The sequence below is a fragment of the Conger conger genome, chromosome 3 (genome assembly GCF_963514075.1).
Source record: "Conger conger chromosome 3, fConCon1.1, whole genome shotgun sequence".
Lineage (NCBI taxonomy): Eukaryota > Metazoa > Chordata > Actinopteri > Anguilliformes > Congridae > Conger > Conger conger.
Window position 1 is genome coordinate 4,129,098 of NC_083762.1, and position 13,040 is coordinate 4,142,137.

A 13,040-nucleotide genomic window follows, 5' to 3' on the forward strand; every position below is an offset into this window, starting at 1 on the left:
CTGATCCCCACCGCGGGTGAGTGTCCCCTGGTCACCAAATCCCAGCTGGTGCCTCTGGTTTGAAACCTGAGCCAGGCGTTTACTTGGGGCCACTGTAAACACACAGGGGGATACCAGGCACCTGGCCTACCGGGACCATGAGAAAGTCCAGATTCCACTCTCCTTGGGGGTCCTCAGCTCTCCTGGAGGTTTAATGTGTGTGTGTGTGTGTGTGTGTGTGTGTGTGTGTGTGTGTGTGTGGCTTGAGGTAGTCAGGCATGCAGGGGAGTTAGGGTGGTGGTCCGTGTGGTGCACTCTCAGACGAAAATAGTTCCAAATGGCTCTTCTGCGTCTCCATGGAGGAACCTTGTCTAGTTCAAACTTACGGCCAGTTTATAGTTCGGCAATGTATGATCGTTGCCACCAGTGATTAGTGACTTTCAGTTTATACCAGAACGATGGACGATTTAATATCTTCGTTATCGCCGTTGTGCCCATCGCCGAGACATAAATTGTATTGAACTTTGACCCCCTATCGCCGGCTCAATTGTCACGACAGCCTTATTATAGAACATTCTCTTCTGTAATTATCTTTAGCGAAGTGCCATCAACTAGCTTCCAATGTCTTGTGCTCGCGATGACTCTACTTGGGCGATGCGTTCTTAGTTTATACTTTTCTTTTACGTGCGACGGCGTTCAAGCCATAAGGGAATGTTGGTGACAATACAGCGATATCCATCATCCGATCATACATCACCAAACTATAAACTGGCCCTTAGTCAGGCACAGTGGTTCAATCAGGGAGCATTCACACCTACCATAGATGGTTACATAAAGAACTAGAATGGGTTCCCCTATCAAGACAAGCCAAAGAACGCCTTATCTGAGAAAGGAGGTGTAGGATTTGCAGAAGCCACTGAAGGAGGAGGCACTGACCGTAAATCGTCTGGAGGGGCTTGTTGCTCTTGACGACTGAGGTTCATAGGTCATCGCAATCTGCTGGCTTATTGTAACGTCTGCCCCTTTACCGCTCCTGTGTGGAACCCACCCATGGAGCTCAAAGTGTAAACACGTGCCCCAGCGACGGAGGAGACGCATCCTTCCCGATCAGAAATTCTGCGTTTATAGGAACACTATTCCTGTAAGGGAAGCAGACACAGCGGCGGTTGTTCAGATGCGTGGGAAACGTCGATGATTCAGAAGGTTGCCATAAATCAGGGATGAGCGCAGCTTGTGAGGCGCCTTGATATCATGATATCGTACCTTGGTTTATAAAAGTCTCGGGCTTATAAGAAGTCTCTTCTTTTTTTTTTTTTACCCCTTCCAGGCGCTGTACGTGAACTTTGTCCATGCCGTACGATCACATCTCTTCCCTCTCCTGGCTTTTATGACCAGTTCATCCCAATGTGCATGTTGGTCTGCCACAGATTACTGGATCTGTATTGCACCTCCCGGGTGCTGTGAACGGGTCTGGCACAACTCCTCAGAACGCCTTGCACCCACAGGCCTCCATTAACCGTGAGTCAGGACCGAGAGCACAGACCCAAATCAGATCTAGTCAGCACTCAGCGGTGTGTGTACTGACCAGTGCTCAGCTGTGCGTGTACTGACTAGCACTCAGCAGTGTGTGTACTGACCAGTGCTCAGCTGTGCGTGTACTGACCAGCGCTCAGCTGTGCGTGTACTGACTGGCACTCAGTGGTGTGTGTACTGACTGCAGCCTGTCAGTCAAACCTCCCATCAGAAGATATCCTGGAGAGGACCGGCAGTGTTGTCAGAAGGAAGCTGTCCACGTTTCCCCAAATCTCTCAGGTAGCGCAAACATTACTTTAAACTGCAGAGCTAATTAAAGATAATCTTTAACCCAGGCGATTGTAAAGTGGCTCTCTGGTGCATTCCTCTACTGTATATGTGTGTGTGTGTGTGTGTGTGTGTGTGTGTGTGCATGTGAGTGCATGTTTTTGTTCACATATCTGTGTGTGTGTGTGTGTGTGTGTGTTTGTGTGTGTCCCTGTGTGTGTGTGCATGTGCGTGTCTGCGTGTGTGAGTCTGTGTGTGTGTCCCTGTGTGTGTGTGCATGTGCGTGTCTGCGTGTGTGTGTCGGTGTGTGTGTCCCTGTGTGTGTGTGTGTGTGTGCATGTGCGTGTCTGCGTGTGTGTGCATGTGCGTGTCTGCGTGTGTGAGTCTGCGTGTGTGAGTCTGTGTGTGTCTGCGTGTGTGTGTGTGCATGTGTGTGTGTGCATGTGTGTGTCTGCGTGTGTGTGTGTGCATGTGTGTGTCTGCGTGTGTGTGTCCGTGTGTATGTGTGCATGTGCCTGTCTGCATGTGTGAGTCTGCGTGTGTGAGTCTGTGTGTGTCTGCATGTGCGTGTCTGCGTGTGTGTGTCCGTGTGTGTGTCCCTGTGTGTGTGTGTGCATGTGCGTGTGTGTGTCCGTGTGCGTGTGCATGTGTGTGATCGTGTGTGTGTGCCCAGAGTGACTCCTGGTGTTCTCTCGTCTCTCAGGAGATCAAAGGCCCTCAGGCTGTGCTGCTGACACAGTGATGAGCCTGAGAGCAGCAGTGCCAGAGCGAGAGACAGGAAGGACCCAAAGCGCTCCCTGGCCTCCTCACTGTACCTTTATTTCGGAGAGTGTGGGGGACTCCCAGTGCATCTATGAGCCCCCCTGTGTGGTTGACCCCCTCCCTCTCTGTGACCCCTTCTACATACCCCCCTGTCTGAATAAAACAAGCAAACAAAAACGTATGAAAGAAGAGCGCACTCTCCAGTGTCCCTGACAGACCGGCCATTTTGTGAGTTCAGCCACGTTGGCTGAAATGAATAAATAAGATGTATGTACAATGACAATAACATGACATTAATTAACAACAATGATTTATTTATTTTCAACACAAAGAGTGTTACAGATAGACGGCTTGGTGGGGGCAGAGGGGTCAAAGTTCGTCGAGCTGTAACATGTTACTCCTGAGTCACCGACAGTGACTGTGCAGTTTCTCACCGTGTAACTCCTCTAAAGCTTACCGTAATGTCATAACATCTCTATGACTATATCTCCAGTTCAGATGGAGGCCAGCCCGAAAGTTTTTTTATTTATTATTATTATTATTTTTTTTTTTTGTAAAGATTTTCTCAAGATATTTTCAATATTCTTTTATATACAGTAATAAGAATGTTCTCAGTAAAGATATTAGTATTGCTGGCTAGGCTGGATTATGTCATTGATTTACAGAATACATGATTCCTGTACAGTCCAGGAATAGTCGGGTTAACATCCCTGCTGGAAACAAAAACAGCTCAAGCTAGGTTTTAAATCAGCTGGTAGCTGGTTGACCAGTTTGACCAGCTCAAGGTAGGTTTTAAACAGCTGGTAACTGGTATTTCAAGCTGGTCATAGCTGGAGTTTACACCAGGGATAGCTAACCTGAACTGGTGCTTTACTGATTTATTGATTTTGCATTTGTTGTTCTGGGAATGTTGTTGCTGTTGTCGTTGTTGTTGTTGTTGCTCGACTTCAGGTGAACACACTTATTCATGTTATTTTGCTCTCACTGAGAATAAGCTACACAGTTCTATGTCAGTTAATGTATTTGTTAATGGCTGACTAATTATAAGTTCATCCTATGGTTTGCTAATGTTTAAATGTCACGTAACATGCACATTAGTTACTCGTTAACAAATGCATTGACTAATGAAAAGTTAATTTTGTGCTTAATTCATGCATTTGTCCATCATTAATTCACGTTAACGACGACGTTAGTTAATGCCAATTCATGAACCTCGCGGTACAGTGGGACCGGAGCGAAGTGGCTGGGGTGTGATGTAATGAGTGTGAAGACTGTGGGATTTGCGATGCTGGGTTTGGTAGGACGCCCTGCTTCAGAAAGGCAGTGTGGGGAGGAATGTGGCATTCTCTGGTGACAGGGGAGGGTTGGGGGGAGAGTGTGGGGGGTGAGAGTGGGGGGGGGGGCGGCTGCCTGCAGGTCAGGAAGTGGAACCGGGACGGCCAGGAAGACGGGATGAACCTCGTTTATTCAGCTCAGCATGCTCTTCTTTTTCATCTGCAGGAATGCCATCTGTCTTCTCCGGGTCACATGACCAAGGGGGCGTGTCTGACATTCAGTGTGTGTGTGTGTGTGTGTGTGTGTGTGTGTGTGAGAGTGTGTGCGTGAGTGCAGGTGTGTACCTGTGTCCGTGTGTGTGTGTGAGAGTGTGTGCGTGAGTATGTGTATGCACAGATTTATGTATGTGTATACCTGTGTGCGTATGTGTGTGTGTCTGTGTGTGTGTGTGAGTGCGCTGTGCGTGTGTTTGTGTATGTGCATGTGTGTGTGTGAGCGCGTGTGCCGGTGTGTGAGCATGAGTCTGTGTGTGTGTGTGTGAGTGCGTGTGTGTCTGTCTGTGTGTGAGTGAGTGCGCGTGTGTGTTTGTTTGTTTTGATAACGATTAGCACCCCAGCTCCAGGGACCACACAGCCCTGGACAGCAGTACTGTAAGCCCCCCGTGGAGAGACAGACTCTAACCCTGTCTCGAGCCGCTGGGCTGATCTCCCCCACAGCCAGAGGAAAAACAAAACACTGCATTACCCACAATGCACCCTGATATACCCATAAATGTGTCCAGAAAAGACTCTTCCTTCATATTCCTTCAGCAAATAACGGCAATGCATCATCATATAGTCCATATTTAGAGGTTCACGGCGTAAAATTAATGGGTTTATGCTGGGGAGGAGATGTACCTGCTGTTGTGACAGTTGTGTGTTTTAACAGCTCGCTGCCAAAAGGCCTTTCCCTGTTTGATTCCCTTCGCTCCCCCGGTTCTTCTGTTTCCCATTACAGCGTCGCGCTCCGGCTAATTACCCGCCGTCCCCATATTAAAGTCCCGTCCCGAACTCGGGAAGTTTGGGATTCTGTTCTCTTTCGCTTGATTAGCGGGGTTGGCACGATGTCAGTGGAGGCGTCAACCACCATTTGGGCTCTCACGTTCATTTATCTCCCCCAGCTGTCGGCCATCTTGTTTCAAATTCACTCAGTTTCTCAGGACGTGCATTAGTGGAGCCACCCCCCCCCTGCGCATTAAGAGACTGACAGCACAGCTGGGTGTTGAGGGGATTAGCACAATGTTAGCACATTCTTCCACTACATACACTCTCTCTACACCTCTATCTCTCTCTCCCTGCTCTCTCTCCCTCTCTGTCTGCATATCCCCTCTTCTCACCCTCTCCACCCCTCTCTCCCATCTCTAGCTCTCTCTATCTCTCTCTCTCTCTCTCTCAGCAACTCTCACTATCTTTCATCTCTATGTCTCCCTCTCTCTCAAATTTCAGAATGCTTTACTGGCATGAAATACAGCTGTAAATATAGATGGAAATCAATGGCCGTGTTCGAAGACCACATATTAGCATATCACACGTACTGAATTTCAGGCTGATTTTCACTGAAATTTAGTACAAGTACTGTGCTAGGTATGGGGTTTTGAACATAGCCATATACACTGAAATGCAATACAATAAACACTCTCTCACTCTCTCTCTCTCTCTGTATACCCCCTCACTCCCCCTCTCTCTCGCTAAGTTAAGGCCCTGTGTGGTCGAGCTGCTCTGTAAGGGTGGGGGGGGGGGGGGCATTATCACAGAGGCCAGGCTCACAGCTGTTTTGCGTTAGGGGTGCTGTGTTCTGTGGCCTGCACTTCCCTGGGGCTGTGATACTGTAGGAACCCAAACTCCCCAAATTATATTCTCCTTTCTGGGGGGGGTACGCTGGAGGTGGGGGGTGGTGGTGGTGGTGGGGGGTTTTCAGTACCATTTCATCCACCTAATTCAACCCCAGCCCCAGTGGGAGAGAAATGTACCTCTCTTAAATTAATATTGTATTATTAAAGATAAATAAAGGCTTGTTGCTTGAGTACAGAAATGACATTGCTATCGCTCCCCAGTTGTAAAGTTAATTACTGCTCTGTGGCGTGCGGGATGGTGTTTGGCTTGTAGGGTCTGTCCGTCTACGTTGTTTGAGAGGGACTTGAATTGAGCCACAGCATTGACCTTTATCTCCCCAACAGCCCTGTGACTGATACACAGAGTATCACATCAACCCTACCAAGCCCTGTGACTGATACACAGAGTATCACATCAACCCTACCAAGCCCTGTGACTGATACACAGAGTATCACATCAACCCTACCAAGCCCTGTGACTGATACACAGAGTATCACATCAACCCTACCAAGCCCTGTGACTGATACACAGAGTATCACATCAACCCTACCAAGCCCTGTGACTGATATACAGAGTATCACATCAACCCTACCAAGCCCTGTGACTGATATACAGAGTGTCACATCAACCCTACCAAGCCCTGTGACTGATATACAGAGTGTCACATCAACCCTACCAAGCCCTGTGACTGATATACAGAGTATCACATCAACCCTACCAAGCCCTGTGACTGATATACAGTGTCCCATCAACCCTACCAAGCCCTGTGACTGATACACAGAGTATCACATCAACCCTACCAAGCCCTGTGACTGATACACAGAGTGTCACATCAACCCTACCAAGCCCTGTGACTGATATACAGAGTGTCACATCAACCCTACCAAGCTCTGTGACTGACACACAGAGTATCACATCAACCCTACCAAGCTCTGTGACTGACACACAGAGTATCACATCAACCCTACCGAGCTCTGTGACTGACACACAGAGTATCACATCAACCCTACCAAGCTCTGTGACTGACACACAGAGTATCACATCAACCCTACCGAGCTCTGTGACTGACACACAGAGTATCACATCAACCCTACCAAGCCCTGTGACTGATATACAGAGTATCACATCAACCCTACCAAGCCCTGTGACAGATATACAGAGTATCACATCAACCCTACCAAGCCCTGTGACTGATATACAGAGTATCACATCAACCCTACCAAGCCCTGTGACTGATATACAGAGTATCACATCAACCCTACCAAGCCCTGTGACTGATATACAGAGTATCACATCAACCCTACCAAGCCCTGTGACTGATATACAGAGTGTCACATCAACCCTACCAAGCCCTGTGTTGCTCCTGCACAGCATGCTGGGAATTATTTTGGCAGTTTGGTTTTATGATAATGTACACAGTAAAATGTCCGGTGTTAATTATTTCACTCTTATGTACATACCGCACAGGCCAAAGTTGACTTCTCAAAGTTTATTTAACACAGAGCATTTCACTCTGAACTCATATCCCCCAGAGCCTCAGCAGAAACACTTTTAAGTATTTATTTATTTTTAATAATGAAAATGTTGCAGCAAAAGTAATTTCAAAGGTTTAATTTATTTTATCTTTCGTGAACGTCCTTTATAGTGTAAGTTCTGGCAGAGGGGTAGCCTGTAGCCTAGTGGTTAAGGTACATGACTGGGACCTGGAAGGTTGGTGCTTCAAGCCCCGGTGTAGCCATGATAGGATCTGTGCAGCTGCCCTTACCCCCACATTGCACTCGGGGAGATTGTCCCCTGCTTAGTCTAATCAACTGTAAGTAACTTTGGATAAACAGCTAAATCAGCTAAATAACTGTAAGGAAATGTAGCTGAATATGGTTGTTGAGACCAGCAACACATTCCCTACAGGGGACGGAAATTATTAAATTATTAAATTATTATTAGGTCATTGGAGGATGTGACAGCCCAACTTCAAGGTACTCATCAGAATCTTACACATGCTGAGATCAGGATAACTGAGTTAGGGTGCAGGGAAACAAAGCATTAATTAAGTCTGTTTGTGGCAAAGGGCACTGTTCACCTTCCCACACAGACATGTGGGTCCATACCGGAGGGTTATGGGGTCAAATCCCAGCTGGAGTCCCAACTGGCTGCATCCATATTGCAAAATGGATGTAATGTAATGCATTGAGCGGGACTTTGTAACAAGAGCCCAGCCTAAACAGACGTGGTTTTGACCAATCAGGGAACGACCCAGCGTAAACAGAGGCGATTTCATCCAATCAGGAAACAACTTGAAAAGTTTGCATGTCCTGTGCCGAGTGAAATTGATATTTTTGGAGAGGAGCCAACTGCAGAGCCTCCGATCCCAAATGTGGAAAAAACGACGGTGAGGTTCATGCGCACACTGTCAGCTCTACTCTGAGGTGTTTACAGCCATATCAGACCATCTGTGCAGGAATTACAGTCCTTTTTATACACGCTACATTTACAAAACTGTAGACTAATGGAGAGATGAGATGGGTATTGACCCACACTAAAGTGAGGGCTAGAGGAAAGTGTAGAGTAAGAAGGAACTGCTCATGATCTAAAGCCGACCACCACCTCACCTGTGAAACACGGTGGAGGTAGTGTTATGGTTTGGGCATCTATGGCTGTTACAGGAACCGGCTTTATTTAAGATTATGTGAGTTTGTCCAAGTGGATTTGGTTCTGTAAAATGTGGGGAGAATGAATTAAAAGTGCTGTAATTCCTACACTGATCATTCGGCACGTATGCAAATACCTTCATTTACATGCAGTACGGAACCGAAATGAAACAAATGTGTCCCAGTCCACAATACTTTACGGACCACAATCTATGCAAAGTTTATTTATTTATTTATTTTAAATATGAAAAGTGTGTTGTCACAAACATCTAAGAAGCAGTGAAACCGGCCTCGCAGTGGGGCCAGATGTTTTCCGGGGAAGCCGAACGAGCGCCCCGTCCCCTGCCTCCCGATGGCGGCAATCCGGGTCACTTCCAGGTTAGCGATGTGCGAATTGGAGTCAGATGCGGGCCGTAAAAAAAAACGGAACGGCGACCCCCCGACAACCCCCGAAACCTCCGACGGCCCCTCTTCGGCAATCGGAGGAAGTCCTCCGCGCGCCCTGCGGACCGGCCTCCGCGCGGTAGGGCCTCCGGGTCGCGGCGACCTGGTCTGCCGTCCTCGCTCCAACCTGTCCTTTTGTCATTATTTGAATAGGATGCGCCCGCCAAGAGAAAACAAACTGCGCTTTGACACACACCTGGCGGCGTTGTCAGGGCTACGCTCTCCCCAGATGGGTGCGGCAGCGAGCTCAGAAGTTTTGGAAACAGGACGCAGCGTAAGCCCCCGTCGTTGAAGTGTTTGCCGTAGTGATACATCTGCCGTGTCTCTCTCTGGCCTTTTGGTTTCTGCTGCGATGCTGCAGCTACCGGCTCAGACAAGCTCCCAGCACTAGCTGGTCGACCAGCTTCATGACCAGCTTGGCCATGCTGGTTGACCAGCTCATACCTAGCTAGACCAGCTTTATGACCAGCTTGACCAGCTCAATTTCGAAGCTTGCGTCACAAGTAAAATTGTCTTACCACATTGGCAAATCCTGTAATGAGTCGACTTATGGAGAGAAGAGATGGGTATTGACCCACACTAAAGTGAGGGCTAGGGGAAAGTGTAGAGTAAGAAAGAACGAACTGCTCATGATCTAAAGCCGACCACCACCTGGCCTGTGAAACACGGTGGAGGTAGTGTTGTGGTTTGGGCATCTATGGCTGCCACAGGAACCGGCTTTCACTAACCCTAATCATCTTTATTGATGTCGTCACTGCTGACTGCATACTCTCTCACCTCATTTGCAATATTGTGTCTCATTTAAGCAATAAAAAAAGAAGAGGAAATAATAGGAATAAGAGTTTACGTCTAAATTTAAGACTTATTATTCAGCGCTGCTTCTTCTCCTCTCTCTCTCTCCTTCACTCTCTCGCTCTTGCTCTCCCCCCCTGCTCTCTCTCTCTCTCTCGCTCCGGTATAAGCTTTCGCCAATTACGTTCCGTGTCTTACCACTGCAGTTAACGTACACGTATTTATTTATTTTAGGCGTAACGTGAAACCAACACAGGTTTCCATTTTGATTAAACAGGCCTGTATGGTGCACAACTGAATGCTACCGAGTGCCTCCGCCGTACAGGTAACCCCCCCGAGACTAAGCTCTGGTCCTCCCGGGAGAAGAAATGATCCGTTCCCTGCCTCGACAACCCTCCCGACCCCCCGAAAGGCTAAAATGGCTACGCGGGGTTTAGGAGCTGCACTTTTAAACTTTCTGGCTGCCACATGTGGCTTGAGTTACACAAATAGTTCTGAGTGGTTGTAAAAAGCTAGCTCACAGCCTGGCTCTGCCCAGCTGGCTGCTGGGAGGCTGTTGGTGGTCATTGCGTCATCAGCTCAGTGAACTGGTGACTAAGAAATAAGTTGTTTCCAGGGATATTCTGACAGATGTTGCGAAAGTAGATAGGGGTGATTTGCATAGTATTTTTTATTTTCTTCTTCCCCCTGTTCTTCTTCTCCTCTCTTTCTCTATCTCTTTCCCTCTCTCTCTCTTGGGGACCCGTGTTGTATGGAGAGAAAAAAATTACGCTAATGTCCTTTGTTTAAAGTTCAATTAAATACGATTTAAAAGTCTCTCTCCCTCCCCCTCTGTCCTGCACTCTCTCTCTCCCTCTCTGTCTCTCTCTCTCTCTCATCCCCGTTGTGTACCCCCCTCTCATGGGGCTGTAGCTCTGCGAAATGTGGACAGCGTGATGTTGGCTAAAACCCATGTGTGTGTGCGTATGTGTGTGTGTGTATGTCTGTGTGAGTGTGTGTGTGTCTGTGTGAGTGTGTATGTGTGTATGTATGAGTGTGTATGTCTGTGTGTGTGTATGTGTGTGTGTATGTCTGTGTGTGAGTGTCTGTCAGTGTGTATGTATGTGTGTGTCTGTGTGTGTTTGGGGAGTGGGGTGGGGGGTGGGGGGGGGGGGGGGGGGTGATGATAGTATGTCTAACAGATTAACAGGCTCCCACTGGGAGAATGACAGCATGGTCTAGACCCAAAAAGTAACACCTCACACCCCTCACCTCATTTAAGAGCCCTGTCCTGCACGTGCTCACCGCCCGTGGCCCGTCCTAACGTCGCCCTGCGCTGTACGGGGAGATTCAGGGCCTCGCCACTGGCCTCCTGCCCAGCTTGGGTAGTGGTTAGCGGTTAGCGGTTAGCGGTTAGCGGTTAGCGCCGTGTTTATGTTGACACTCCTCCGGGGCCAGCTGATATCCTCTTCCTGGTCCGACTGGCTCGGGCTGTCCGTGCCGGCAGCTGATTGGGTAAGGCTCACTGCCGCAGAACCTGTTCCCGGTCTCTGTGATTTTCCATTCCCCTTTCACCCGTTCTCTTTCACTCTCTCTCTCTTTTAACGCTCTCTCTCTCTTTCTTTCTCCCTCTGTCCTCTGCTGCTTAGATCAAGAAGCAAAACTTCTATCAATGTTTAACTGTAATAACCTGCAACAGCATTCCCTGCATCTCGCTCTCACTCACACACACACATGCGTGCACACACACACATAAACACAAGCACACACACACACACTCACACACAAGCATACACACATGCATTTCTCACTGTCCCTCTCTCTCTCTCTCTCTCTCTCTCTCACACACACACACACACACACTCTCTCTATCTCGCTCTCTCTCACATGCTACTTGTCAATGTAGTTGTTAATTGTCAGTTTCACAGGAATCTTGGGGGGGAAATAAATACGCAGAACTTCCAGCTCTGCCCCGACTCGCCCAGTCTTCCGGCCTCCACTTCGCACCACCTGAAAAAAGGACGGCGCGATCCCGCGTCGCTCCTCATTATGTCTAATTACACGGGAGGGCAGGAGGGCGGGAGAGGACACCTGAGGGACGCCAGCTGTTTCGTCAGGGGACCAGGTCAAAGGTCAGGAAAAAAGAAAAGAAAAAAGGAAGCATTCCACGGGCCTCCAGACGGCTGGAGAACGCTCAGGAGCTCCTGGGCACTGGGGCGGGAGCAGCAGGGCGTCTCCACGCCGCTCAGAGCCGCACGACACAGCACCACCACGTCAGCCCTTTCAGGGTACTTTAAGACTGACCCCACCATTACGAGAGGAAGCAGCACTGATAACCCCGCCCCCCCCCCCCCCCCCCAGCTCTGAGCTGCTCTGTCTGCGGGCGAAGGTCGGCCATTTTAGATCCACACGGACCTGAGAAGTTTCCTTCTTTAAAGGTACAATCGGTAACTTCTAACGGTCAAGAGAATAAATGCAGCAACAAACACTGTCGAACCACAACATTGTTTATCCCACCCCTTCTGAACGCGCTGACATAGAAATGCCATTGGCTGTGGCAATTTGAACTCATTTTCAACTAATGAGCTTGAATTATTGTACAGTGCTGGCCCGTCAACTGCATATTTAGAACCCCAAATTTAAGGACTATAAACACAACAATCACTACTGGTGACTAAAAATAATGTCAGAACACTGACTTATAATTTCTTTGGGGGAAAATAATAATAATAATAATTCCAAACAACCTTCAAAGGATGAATGATGATGATGTCATAGGGCATCAGACTCATGTCTGGGTCAGAGATGCATTTTATTTTATTTTCCTGTAAGAAACACACACACACACACACATACACACATATACAAACACACACACACACTCACACACACACACACACACACACATGCACACACGCACACACATACACACACACACACACACGTACACATGCACACACATACACACACACACACACACACACACACATACACACACACATACACACACTAATATACACACACATACACACACACATCATGTCATAAGCGCTGTGGCAGTGATAACTGCTCTTTAGAAGAGAACCTGCTAAATGGCTGGATATAATGTAATATCCTTATCATCATCATCAATAATAATAATAATTAAACCTGCAAGCAGGCCGATGGGGGACAAGCCGTCTTGCAGGGCAGGGTTGCCCTGACACCAATTCTTTTCCACATCCTTGGGAATTCCTGAGTCCATAAACCAAGTTTGGTATTAACACATCAAAGCTTTACTGAGATACTCCCTGTTTGGCAGCTTCGCTGATGATTTGATTTCAAAAATCCATCTGATAGCTTCTTTTGAGACTTGGTCAGAAGATCATCTGTACCAAATTTGGCGAAGATTGGGCAAACTTCATTTTCATTTTCATACTTATAATACGGCTAAAAACTATAAACATGGATAAATGTACCTCCACCTTTGACCCATTGGTGGTGCTAGAGC